Source organism: Amia ocellicauda, chromosome 2, assembly GCF_036373705.1.
Source record: "Amia ocellicauda isolate fAmiCal2 chromosome 2, fAmiCal2.hap1, whole genome shotgun sequence".
In the NCBI taxonomy this organism is placed as follows: domain Eukaryota; kingdom Metazoa; phylum Chordata; class Actinopteri; order Amiiformes; family Amiidae; genus Amia; species Amia ocellicauda.
The window spans coordinates 60,326,178-60,339,068 of NC_089851.1; the positions used below are offsets into that span (position 1 = coordinate 60,326,178).

Below are 12,891 nucleotides of genomic sequence, written 5' to 3' on the forward strand. Positions count from 1 at the left end.
TCAGATGCTTGCCTTGCCGTCCATCCATCCATCTATCTATCTATCTATCTATCTATGACTCTCGATATCTAACTCTCTTGCTTGCTATCGCTCCCCCAATGGTCAGTAGCATAGTAGCATAACAGCAGATCACGGACCACTGTCAATCAGATGCTTGCCTTGCCGTCCATCCATCCATCCATCTATCTATCTATCTATCTATCTATCAATGACTCTCGATATCTAACTCTCTTGCATGCTATCGCTACCCCAATGGTCAGTAGCATAGTAGCATAACAGCAGATCACGGACCACTGTCAATCAGATGTTTGCCTTGCCGTCCATCCATCCATCTATCTATCTATCTATCGATGACTCTTGTTATCTAACTCTCTTGCTTGCTATCGCTCCCCCAATGGTCAGTAGCATAGTAGCATAACAGCAGATCATGGACCACTGTCAATCAGATGCTTGCCTTGCCGTCCATCCATCCATCTATCTGTCTATCTATCTATGACTCTTGATATCTAACTCTATTGCTTGCTATCGCTCCCCCAATGCCAGTAGCATAGTAGCATAACAGCAGATCACGGACCACTGTTAATCAGATGCTTGCCTTGCCGTCCATCCATCCATCCATCTATCTATCTATCTATCAATGACTCTCGATATCTAACTCTCTTGCTTGCTATCACTCCCCCAATGGTCAGTAGCATAGTAGCATAACAGCAGATCACGGACCACTGTCAATCAGATGCTTGCCTTGCCGTCCATCCATCCATCTATCTATCTATCTATCTATCTATGACTCTCGATATCTAACTCTCTTGCTATCGCTCCCCCAATGGTCAGTAGCATAGTAGCATAACAGCAGATCACGGACCACTGTCAATCAGATGCTTGCCTTGCCGTCCATTCATCCATCTATCTATCTATCTATCTATGACTCTCGATATCTAACTCTCTTGCTTGCTATCGCTCCCCCAATGCCAGTAGCATAGTAGCATAACTGCAGATCACGGACCACTGTCAATCAGATGCTTGCCTTGCCGTCCATCCATCCATCCATCTATCTATCTATCTATTTCTCTCGATATCTAACTCTCTTGCTTGCTATCGCTCCCCCAATGGTCAGTAGCATAGTAGCATAACAGCAGATCACGGACCACTGTCAATCAGATGCTTGCCTTGCCGTCCATCCATCCATCCATCTATCTATCTATCTATCTATCTATGACTCTCGATATCTAACTCTCTTGCTTGCTATCGCTCCCCCAATGGTCAGTAGCATAGTAGCATAACAGCAGATCACGGACCACTGTCAATCAGATGCTTGCCTTGCCGTCCATCCATCCATCTATCTATCTATCTATCTATGACTCTCAAAATCTAACTCTCTTGCTTGCTATCGCTCCCCCAATGGTCAGTAGCATAGTAGCAAAACAGCAGATCATGGACCAAAGTCAATCAGATGCTTGCCTTGCCGTCCATCCATCCATCTATCAATCTATCTATCTATGACTCTCGATATCTAACTCTCTTACTTGCTATCGCTCCCCCAATGGTCAGTAGCATAGTAGCATAACAGCAGATCACGGACCACTGTCATTCAGATGCTTGCCTTGCCGTCCATCCATCTATATATCTATCTATCTATCTATCTATGACTCTCGATATCTAACTCTCTTGCTTGCTATCGCTCCCCCAATGGTCAGTAGCATAGTAGCATAACAGCAGATCACGGACCACTGTCAATCAGATGCTTGCCTTGCAGTCCATCCATCCATCCATCTATCTATCTATCTATCTATGACTCTCAATATCTAACTCTCTTGCTTGCTATCGCTCCCCCAATGTTCAATAGCATAGTAGCATAACTGCAGATCACGGACCACTGTCAATCAGATGCTTGCCTTGCCATCCATCCATCCATCTATCTATCTATCTATCTATGACTCTCGATATCTAACTCTCTTGCTTCCTATCGCTCCCCCAATGGTCAGGAGCATAGTAGCATAACAAAAGATCAGGGACCACTGTCAATCAGATGCTTGCCTTGCCGTCCATCCATCCATCTATCAATCTATCTATCTATGACTTGATATCTAACTCTCTTGCTTGCTATCGCTCCCCCAATGCCAGTAGCATAGTAGCATAACAGCAGATCACGGACCACTGTCATTCAGATGCTTGCCTTGCCGTCCATTCATCTATATATCTATCTATGACTCTTGATATCTAAATCTCTTGCTTGCTATCGCTCCCCCAATGGTCAGTAGCATAGTAGCATAACAGCAGATCACGGACCACTGTCAATCAGATGCTTGCCTTGCAGTCCATCCATCCATCCATCCATCCATCTATCTATCTATCTATCTATGATTCTCGATATCTAACTCTCTTGCTTGCTATCGCTCCCCCAATGGTCACGTATGTTGCATTCAACGACAAAGAAAATCGTGTGCTGGAAATGATTTCTGGCAACTGTGAAGGAACTGCATGACTGCAGCAACCACAACACCTCTGTCTGTCTCTGTGGCGCAATCGGTCAGTGCGTTTGGCTGTTAACTGAAAGGATGGTGGTTCGAATCCACCCAGGGACGGCCCATTTTTCCCCCCGCCCCTTGTTATTGTTTCTACTTCTGGCGGTCAGCTTGCCAGACTGCGGCTACAGTAACCTTAAGCTGCTTGCTGCGGGCGGCCATCTTGCAAAAATGTATTGAGCGTTTAGAAACTTCCTTTCCATTGCCTAGGCCAACATAAACCAAAGCACTGCTGGGAGTCAAACCCAGGGTTTCCTGTTTACAAGACAGGCGCTTTGACCAACTAAGCCACGGTGCCAGGACTCTCCCATTCCCCAGTGCCTACACTCAGGCGTAAGGCACAAAACAAAACAAAACAAAACAAAACAAAACAAAACAAAACAAAACAAAACAAAACAAAACAAAACAAAACAAAACAAAACAAAATCTGGATGCAGGCTGCAACAAAGGAAGCACACAGAGGTGAAAACGTAAGGTTGACGGGAGTAACAAGCTCCCTGTTGCGACTGTCCAGGGGCGGCAATGGGAATTGGACGTTGGCCGTAGCGCGTGTCCTTTGGGTTCTGGTTCTTCTTTACAAAACGGCGTCTGTCCAGTTGGCTTTCCGGTTCATTACATCCTCTGATGGCTTTACGATAAGCCTATCTTGCTAAAACTGATGGTCGACAAAGCGGAAGCACAAGCTTCGCAAGGAGCTCACAAAGACCGCCTAAGGCACCGCTGGGATTTGAACCCACGACCTCCTGTTTACTAGACAGGCGCTTTAACCAACTGAGCCACGGCGCCAAATCTGCAGCTGATGCTGCTGATGGTCTTTGAGACCCTTTTTTTGGCTCACGTGCTGAAAGGACCAGGGAGGGCGCTATCCTTGACCCGTTTCAAACAGGGCAAAAAGGAGCACTCGCTGTTGTCAGAAGTGGGATTCGAACCCACGCCTCCAGGGGAGACTGCGACCTGAACGCAGCGCCTTAGACCGCTCGGCCATCCTGATTGCCTGGCGGGCCCCTAGCGCAGCAGGTCGCAGTCCAGGACTGCTTTCCGGAGCCTGAGCTGACCGAAGGACACTAACAAGGTGGAATAAAGCAGGCAGGGGAGGCAGCGATGCTGCCCTCGCCTTGCCCTGAGACATTCAGAATCGGAAAGGGGCGTGGCGAAAGATGTGGGGGCGGAGAAGGTGGGATGCGGCAAGCCCGGCTCCTCGTTAGTATAGTGGTGAGTATCCCCGCCTGTCACGCGGAGACTGGGGTTCGATTCCCCGACGGGGAGGTTCCTTGTGTGGTTTTGCTGCCCCCGCCTAGGGTGGGAAGGCTGCACAAAGGACTTGGGAACAGAATGAAAGAAAGAGGTGTGTGAACTGATGTCACCCCAGCAAGAGCAAGGAATTATACCAGGGTTCCGACGCGCCTCTGCGTGTTCGTATGGACATCTTTCTGTCCTTATATACAGATCTCTATATGTTGATCTATATTTTTTTAAGTCACAGACAGACAGACAGACAGACAGATAGATAGATAGAGAGAGATTGCAAAAGGGTCTGTGACAGAAGCACAGCTCAAGAAGGGGGGCCTGCAAGGCAGAGAGGGGTCGGCGCTGCTCTTCAGCATCATAGCCGGCAGGATTCGAACCTGCGCAGGGAGACCCCAAAGGATTGCTAGTCCATCACCTTAACAACTCGGCCACGACTACCACGCGTCAGGCACCCCGGTGGCGCGGTTGGTCTTTGAGACCCTTTTTTTGTTGTATGTTGTTAATTGCATGATGTCAATACCAAAGGAAGTGTGTGAATACAAAACATGTGCAAAGGCAACTTGTATTCATTTAAACAGACAATGACATTTCTCTGGGATTGTGTTATTTCTGCACATGACCTTCAGACCTGCAGGAGAAGCTATTGTGTATTTGCACCGCTGTTGGATTTAGTTTGCATAGTGAGGCTTTTAACACACAGCCTCCAACAGCGATGACACATCAGGTGTTTGTTTGGCTAGAAAGCAGCCATCCAGAAATTAAAGTATTTCAGCAATTTCCTGACATGCTAAGGAACATTTCCCCTTTTCACATCTTCTTCTAGCATTTCAATAGATTGTGATGCATTTCATTTGCAAGTGATTTTCAGCAACACTGCACAGTGTGCTCTCCACCCAAGTCTGTCTCCCCATTTCCCAGAAACATGCATTACCCACCAGAGACCTCCAGCATTACGTTAATGGCAAGGATGGTTGCGACAGTTAAGCAGGTAGTGTTTTCAATTCTAACATTTTCCCCTACAGTTTTATGTTTGACTTCCCTTAATTAAAGACATTAAAATGCATTTATTTATTGACTGTATTACATTAAATCAACATGCAGGGGAACAATCTTAAGCCTTAAGTTGAGGATGGATTCTGAATTACATAAGGTAAAGAATTCTAGCTTTGTCTACAGTGTTTTGAATTAATTACTTAATTATTTCACATAAATGACTGCAATTCTTTAAATTCTTCAGATGTGTGTTCCACTGTGTTCTTATTTCAAAGCCTTTAACTTTCAAGAATGTGTTATCCCGTGTTAAATTGTACACTTGAACCAACTGCTGATGTTTATATATTTTTTGTCCTTTGGGAACTATTTCACAGAAAATCTGTTATCAATGTAGCATTAAGTGGGGGGGTATATTTTGATAAGAGCATTTTAGCTCTGAGCTGAAGAAGACCTCTCCCCCAAAGTTATCAGATTTCCTAAGCTCATCAGCGTGTGAACTGGTTTACATCAAAGTGGCAGTCTTGGGAGGATGGCACCGAGAATGGGCCAAATAGCTTGGAATCCCTGCTGTGAAATGTCTGGGGAATATGGCATGGAGGAAATAAAAAAGCTTTGAAGTGGACGAGAGCCAAAATCCCGACACAGAGCTAGGAACACAGGCCAACCAGCATTTCCAAAAGATGACATAGATTGACATCAGTCATAAATCAAGCCCTCCATCCAATAGAACACTGGGGGCTGAAACCGAAATCCAATCTCACAAACTCAAGAACCAATCATCTATTGATCTGACAGGCGTATACACTCACCTAAAGGATTATTAGGAACACCTGTTCAATTTCTCATTAATGCAATTATCTAACCAACCAATCACATGGCAGTTGCTTCAATGCATTTAGGGGTGTGGTCCTGGTCAAGACAATCTCCTGAACTCCAAACTGAATGTCTGAATGGGAAAGAAAGGTGATTTAAGCCATTTTGAGCGTGGCATGGTTGTTGGTGCCAGACGGGCCGGTCTGAGTATTTCACAATCTGCTCAGTTACTGGGATTTTCACGCACAATTATTTCTAGGGTTTACAAAGAATGGTGTGAAAAGGGAAAAACATCCAGTATGCGGCAGTCCTGTGGGCGAAAATGCCTTGTTGATGCTAGAGGTCAGAGGAGAATGGGCCGACTGATTCAAGCTGATAGAAGAGCAACTTTGACTGAAATAACCACTCATTACAACCGAGGTATGCAGCAAAGCATTTGTGAAGCCACAACACATACAACCTTGAGGCGGATGGGCTACAACAGCAAAAGACCCCACCGGGTACCACTCATCTCCACTACAAATAGGAAAAAGAGGCTACAATTTGCACAAGCTCACCAAAATTGGACAGTTGAAGACTGGAAAAATTTTGCCTGGTCTGATGAGTCTCGATTTCTGTTGAGACATTCAGATGGTAGAGTCAGAATTTGGCGTAAACAGAATGAGAACATGGATCCATCATGCCTTGTTACCACTGTGCAGGCTGGTGGTGGTGGTGTAATGGTGTGGGGGATGTTTTCTTGGCACACTTTATGCCCCTTAGTGCCAATTGGGCATCGTTTAAATGCCACGGCCTACCTGAGCATTGTTTCTGACCATGTCCATGCCTTTATGACCACCATGTACCCATCCTCTGATGGCTACTTCCAGCAGGATAATGCACCATGTCACAAAGGTCGAAACATTTCAAATTGGTTTCTTGAACCTGACAATGAGTTCACTGTACTAAACTGGCCCCCACAGTCACCAGATCTCAACCCAATAGAGCATCTTTGGGATGTGGTGGAACGGGAGCTTCGTGCCCTGGATGTGCATCCCACAAATCTCCATCAACTGCAAGATGCTATCCTATCAATATGGGCCAACATTTCTGAAGAATGCTTTCAGCACCTTGTTGAATCAATGCCACATAGAATTAAGGCAGTTCTGAAGGCAAAAGGGGGTCAAACACAGTATTAGTATGGTGTTCCTAATAATCCTTTAGGTGAGTGTAAAGGGTAGCGCACGGCATCTCTCTCTCTCACCTGAACCAGTAACTCGCTGCCACAGCTCAACCTGTACCAGAAACCAACCAAGTCTTTGCCGGGAACAGAAGAGTTAAACTGGGAGAAGGAGATTGAGCTGTACGAAGAAATCTGTAAAGATCTTTATTCAGTTAAAGAACTTTAGAAACTGCGCCTGCCCGCCTGTACCCATCTGATCAGTGGAGTGAATACAGCTGGACAATTGACTAAGTCGACTGCAATACGAAAGTGTTCAGTCATTTAAATAGCTATTGAGTCTTAAGAAACTTGACCCTTGGAAACAAACAGGGCCTTGCTTTCCACAAAGACTTTGTCTTCAAGTAACTATGGTGGAAACCCTCCTTGCAAAGAAGATCCTGTGCACATTCTTGGAGCCTTCAAACCAGTGGAAAATCAGTTTGGAAAAGACTCTACTATCGCGAAACCCCAACTTCCAGGTGCATCGACTGAGTGGAAGTTCTTGGACAAAGCCGAACCGGACTGCCTTTGTTCCAAATCACACGGACCTCGTGCCGTGTGCTGTTATCTGAGCCCGAAGGCAGAGAGGCCTCTCTGCGACGAAGTTCAGATAAGTTTAACAGTTTGGAGTTTATTATTCATGACATTTGAGAAATCCATTAGATATGTTATTCTGTGAGTCATAAACTAGTATTTTCTTAAATATAAATGAGTGCTGTATTAAACTGTTTTGTTTGACAATTTTAGAAATAAGAATCTGTCAACGCCGAGAAATATATTCTCATTCCTGTTTAATTGTTTAGTCTGAAATTGACACAAGTTAATAGACACTAGATTATAGGTGGACCTGCCTATCCTTAATCATTGAACAGTAATCAATTAGGGAGAATTGTGGTAACAAGAAATGATAGAATCTTTCTCGGCACCCAAATATAAATGAGACTGATATATATATATAACGAGAAGTTATTTGACTTAAATACTAACCTGCATAGTTATTTGATGTTCGACTAACAATACTAATGAGACTCACCTTCGTCTTACTAACCGGTATTGTAGTCAATGTATTTATAACCTTTTTTGTTTAACGATTTGTGTGTTATCATATGCCATTCCATGGTCTTTGATTTGGTCAAGGAAGTGATTTGTCTTTGATTTGTTGATCTAGAGTTGAATTTTTATTAGTTTTTCCCTTTTTGTATAATTAGTGTAGTGCTACATTTAGTCTTTGTTTTTAATAAATTTGACAATTTATATCTTTGAAATTGGTGTCTGCGTCCAATTGTTACAGAAATTGAGTTCTACAAGATTCCAGGATCCGTGATAAGGTGATACTATACATTCACTTCTTTAATTGAAATTTATAAGTGTACCTTACGCTACATCAAGTTAAGTAGTGGTTTCTGTTAAATGTTATCTTGTGAGATTTATTTATTTTATTTTGTATAACGAAACAAAAATTTAGATTGTTCAGTACACAATCATTCTGCAATCATCAGGGCAGTACTGCACACTTCTGTGTTTTGCCTTTCCCATTCAAACCAGGCTGGACTAGAAGGAGAATTTAAAGACTGCCTGCAATCCACTTGTGAAAATGAGATTACCAAGGCATCAAAACCCTCAAAAAGAAGACACTGTCTAAGAATCGGGGAGAGCCATGATTCAAGCTGATCTGTACTAAAGTGTTTCCTTTTGTTCCTCAGGCTTGGGACAAAGGCAGAGCACTGGCAGAGCCTCTTCTCTCAGTTCTGCAGCAGGACGGCTAATGAAGAGGACGAAATCGCTCACAAGCTCCTGGGAGAGAAGTTTCAGGTCAGGGTCTGTGTTCAGGGCTTCAGAGATTCTTAAGAAGTCGCACCACACCAAATTTCCTCCAGGATGCAGAAGGTACTCAGTGTAGTTATAGATGCCTGTATCCTGGACTAATGGAATTGAAAGGCATCTTCTGATCTGGATGCTCGTAGCGTAATAAGAACTTCAAAGAGCGACTTCTTTTGTAATAATCCTGTTTCTAGTATCAATTCCTTTGCCTTTCCAATGGGAACATAACCCACAGGAAACACTACTTTTCACAAACTGCCACTCATCTTCAAGTACTCTGAATAAAACAGCACTGCCTGAGGAGTCTAACGGTGATGTGCAGAAGGTGTGGACGGCTGGTTGTGAATTGCTGCTTTTTTATGTCGGCTTTGTCACGGTCTCCCCTGTTTCTACCTTAGTTCACCACCAGAGGTCTCCCTCTCCCGAATACTAGTTTAGTGCTTCTCCTTTCCTTTATCCAGTCAAACCAGTCTTTCCACATTCTTCCCTACCAGGTGCACCTGTTCTGTCCTCCTCTCCTATCATTGGTCAATCCTTCATTCACCTTGTTCAATCCCTCTCTCCTTCACAGTACTTAAACCCCTCTGTTTCCTAGATTAATCGTGAAGTCTTGCATTCTCTCCTGGATCATTTCTAAGCCTTGTTTCTTGAGTGCCTTCCTGTGTATTTTTTTTGACATTTTGCTTCCTTCTCTCGTTTACCCCTGTCGGATCTCCCTACTAGCCTGTTCGCTTGATCGTTTGACCTGGACTGTCCCAGTTTATGCTCTCTCGTTTTGCCCTTATTGGATTATCTGCTTCAACTCTAAAAGCCTGCACTTGGATCCTTTCCTTTGGTCCTAGAGGACGTCACAGGCTTGCTGATATTAAGTTTGGCTTTGGGTTGACCAGATATCACCCTGCAATCAAAATTTTCCCAGACAAAAACAAGAACAAACATCTGCACAAAAGTGGTAGGCATCCTTCAATGACTTGCAGGGTTACAAAGTGAGCCTGTGTTCCTTGTGTGGTTTCAGCACAGGCACAAACTGAATGTACTGTGTAGCTGTGGTCCCTGGAATAATATAACCTGGACCTAACCCTAATTCTAACCTTAACCATCTCTGTAATGTTGTTTCGGGAGTAATGGCCACAGAGCAAAATCAGGTCATGCATTTTGCTTGCAGGTCAAAATCAGACCATGACAGACCTGTCTGACCTGTTTTCATTTGTAAAATGATATTACATGCAAGATTCTATTCAATTTCTGTCCTGTGCCTGCCTTCATGCTTGCTTCCTCTGGGATCAGTTTAAGGCTAAGATGTTGAGTCTCAGGAGCTTAAGACAATGGCTGTGGTTAATGTAGGTCGGGTGTCACCTATATTTCTCTGTGTCGGGTTTTAGGGGCAACTGACATTGTTGTGGAACCAGTTCACTACAGCACTTTACGACGAGTGTCTGAGCAAGGTGAGTGTGTCCTGGAAATGCCATTTAATATCGCTGGGGGTTGCATTCCAGACATAGAAGAGCCCAGTTCTTGGCAAGCATGTCTGGGAATTGAAAGTGTCTAATAATCGCATTCACTGTTGCTGTTAATGGTCTTGCAACTCAAAACTTGCAGAATCCAGCCTTGTCAGCTTTGTAAATATCTTTTCTTGTTGTTGTTACTTTAATCGTAATTCTTTAATGAGAGCATTTTATCATTTGACAGGAACTGACATACTCCAACACTCTCTTGATAAGGAGGCATTTATAACATCTCACATTGTCAACTGCATTTCTTTATATACATTTATTTCCTTGCTATGCCTTATTAGCAAACTTATGCTTCGGCTTCTTCAGAACAAAGCTAGAATACTCCCCTGTTCCTCAGCTAACTATGACAGAGGAATAGCCATGTTTTTAAAGCTACAATTACATACTATCCTCACAATATGGTTTAAAAATCTCTAAGATCTCAAAATACACTTTGCTTGCTTATTTTTTAGCTTGTTCTTAAATCACTGGAGCCTGTGGCCCATAGTGGTTGTTCGCCCTCTCTGTGGAGCTTCATTTTAACTGGCAGTAGGAAACCTGAAACTCTGATTGCTTTGAAGTTCAAGTTCTCTGTCCCTGCTTTGAACATGCTCTTATATAACTGGGTTGTTACCAAAGCTTATCAACACCTCTTCTTCAAGGCACAGAATTTTGTCTCCTAGCCTTGTTCAAAGTAGACAGAATAGGATGGTGGTTGGAGCTGTGTGCTGTCCAAAATGGTTCTTCTGGGAGTGTCATGTTTAGCCAAGGCCTTTTGTTTATAAAACTATACTATACATTTCAGACCGGTCACAACTACATTATGGTTTGACCTGACCAATGTATTACTTCTAGTCTGTACGATAGGTGTAAGAAAGTCTATACAAGAGATTTATACAAGAACCCTGCATGATTTGAAGAACATGTGAATCCAAGAACCTCACCAAAGTTTTTTCCAAGTGCCAACAACATTGCTTGTAAGTCTGTAGCCTGTTTAGGTTGTCCCTCAAATATATAGTCTTTGTTTACCCTGCCTTGTTGTGCACATTTCAGCTAAGAATCTACACACTGCATCGACAGCCAATGGCTTGAACAGAGGTCTGCTCGTTTCTTCCCCCATGGAGTCATCTCAAAGGCTGCTCAGCCTTTTGGCTTTTGCTCCCACCTCATGTTTTTTTGTGAATTCTCTTGTCTAGCCAACCACAGCTGCCTGCCCAATGCCGAGGCCTCATTCCCTGACAACAACTACCTGTTGCACATGACTGCCCTCTCTGATATCGCCCCTGGGGAGGTAAAGCCATCAGAATAATTGTGTGTGCACGTGTATGTGGGGCAGTTCATAGTCTGTATATAAACAAGTATATGTCTGTGTGTGTCAATGCTTTTGTAAGGACCTGCAGGCACAGCTAGATTGATGTGCTGTTCTATAATTTCTCCTAGTATAGAAAAATAAGTTCAAAGTGTAATAATTGGGGGTTTTCAGGAAATCTCCATCAGCTACCTAGATTGCTGTCAAAGAGACTGGAGTAGGCACAGCCGCCACAAGATTCTCAGGTACATAGAGAGCCCAGAGACCGAGACTGAAGCCCCATTTACAGTGTCTGCTGCTACTTCACTGAAAGGCATTAGTGTCGAGGCACAGTTGGACTTTGTTTTTGGAAGCACAGTAAAGTCTAACACAGTGAAGTGTTAAGGATTTCTCTCTAACCCACTGTTCTCTTTTGTTGTCAGGGAGAACTACCTGATTGCCTGCTCCTGTCCCAAGTGTCTCTCCCAGGCTGGATGTGACCTCTGAGGAAGAGGAGGAGGAAGGCAAAGGGGAGGGCGAGACGGAGGGCGACGACCTGGAGGATGAGATGACAGACGTGTGACGGGCGGGTCATCACACCAGCGCACACCACTGAAACGGCACCGAGTTGATGTTAGAACAGTGGAGGACAGCAGTGCCGGCAGTGGGTCGGCTCTTCGCATCCACAGAGCACACACGGGCTCGCTCCACCTGCCTCATCCCTGACTGTCCTCTACAGCCTCTCACCGAATAAAACATTCATTAAAACTAGAACACATTTCACATCAGATTTTTTTTTTAACTGTCGAATTTCTGTCCCTGTTATGTTTCTGCATATGAGATTCCAAAGGAAGAAGACCACTTTTTAAATGGATTTAAAATAAATAACACTCATTCATGGCATTTATTATTAATAATAATAATAATATTATTATTATTATTATTATTATTATTATTATTATTATTATTATTATTATTATTATTGTATTAACTTTCCACTCCTGGTGCTTTCAGGAAGTGTTCTTCAGTGGGCATGACACAAGTTAGAAATGATGCATTTCTCAAAAATGTTTGTCTACCTACCTTTGACTTCAGTTACAACTTGAATGCATGACATGAAAATTTATCCTGCAAGTTGTATGCCAATAGTTTTTTTTTATTATTTTTTCTTTATAGATTCTAGGTAAGTCAAGTGCTCTTGTCCCAAACAAAGTCCAGTCTATTAACATCTTATCAAGACTTACTTGCAGAGCATTTTCTATTAGACTGCTATTGTGTAAGCTAACCAGAATAATTCCTAAACTCCCTGTTACATTTCAGTCCAGTACTATATGCAGATTGTTTAACAAATGTCTTGGCACTGTGTTCAACTTAATGACTATTAGATCTGTCTATCATTTCAATAGTTACAGGCAATAACTAAATAGCTGTTACTTTAAGAGACTGGGACCATTCACAGTGTAAATATGCCAGCTGTTCATAGGACTGCCTGCAGTATCTATCATTGCCAGT

At 43.3% G+C, this 12,891-nt stretch overlaps 1 long non-coding RNA gene and 5 other non-coding genes across 8 annotated transcripts; 2 read left to right on the top strand and 4 right to left on the bottom strand.

Moving 5' to 3' along the window:
* The first annotated feature begins 2,508 nt into the window (after positions 1-2,508).
* trnan-guu (transfer RNA asparagine (anticodon GUU)) lies at positions 2,509-2,582 on the top strand. Its single transcript has one exon. It is a non-coding gene; the product is annotated as a tRNA-Asn (tRNA).
* Positions 2,583-2,746: 164 nt separating this feature from the next.
* trnat-ugu (transfer RNA threonine (anticodon UGU)) lies at positions 2,747-2,820 on the bottom strand. The gene has a single exon. It is a non-coding gene; the product is annotated as a tRNA-Thr (tRNA).
* A 414-nt stretch (positions 2,821-3,234) lies between these two features.
* Positions 3,235-3,308, bottom strand: trnat-agu (transfer RNA threonine (anticodon AGU)). The gene has a single exon. It is a non-coding gene; the product is annotated as a tRNA-Thr (tRNA).
* Positions 3,309-3,430: 122 nt separating this feature from the next.
* trnal-cag (transfer RNA leucine (anticodon CAG)) lies at positions 3,431-3,513 on the bottom strand. The gene has a single exon. It is a non-coding gene; the product is annotated as a tRNA-Leu (tRNA).
* Positions 3,514-4,126: 613 nt separating this feature from the next.
* Positions 4,127-4,208, bottom strand: trnaa-agc (transfer RNA alanine (anticodon AGC)). Its single transcript has one exon. It is a non-coding gene; the product is annotated as a tRNA-Ala (tRNA).
* A 5,067-nt stretch (positions 4,209-9,275) lies between these two features.
* On the top strand, positions 9,276-12,153 carry LOC136711585 (uncharacterized). Of its 3 annotated transcripts, XR_010804754.1 has the most exons (4): positions 9,276-9,550; positions 9,981-10,043; positions 11,288-11,382; positions 11,823-12,153. It is a non-coding gene; the product is annotated as an uncharacterized LOC136711585 (long non-coding RNA). The 3 variants fall into 3 exon arrangements; XR_010804755.1 differs by lacking the exon at positions 9,981-10,043; XR_010804753.1 differs by lacking the exon at positions 9,276-9,550 and having other exon boundaries at positions 9,825-10,043.
* Positions 12,154-12,891: the final 738 nt, after the last annotated feature.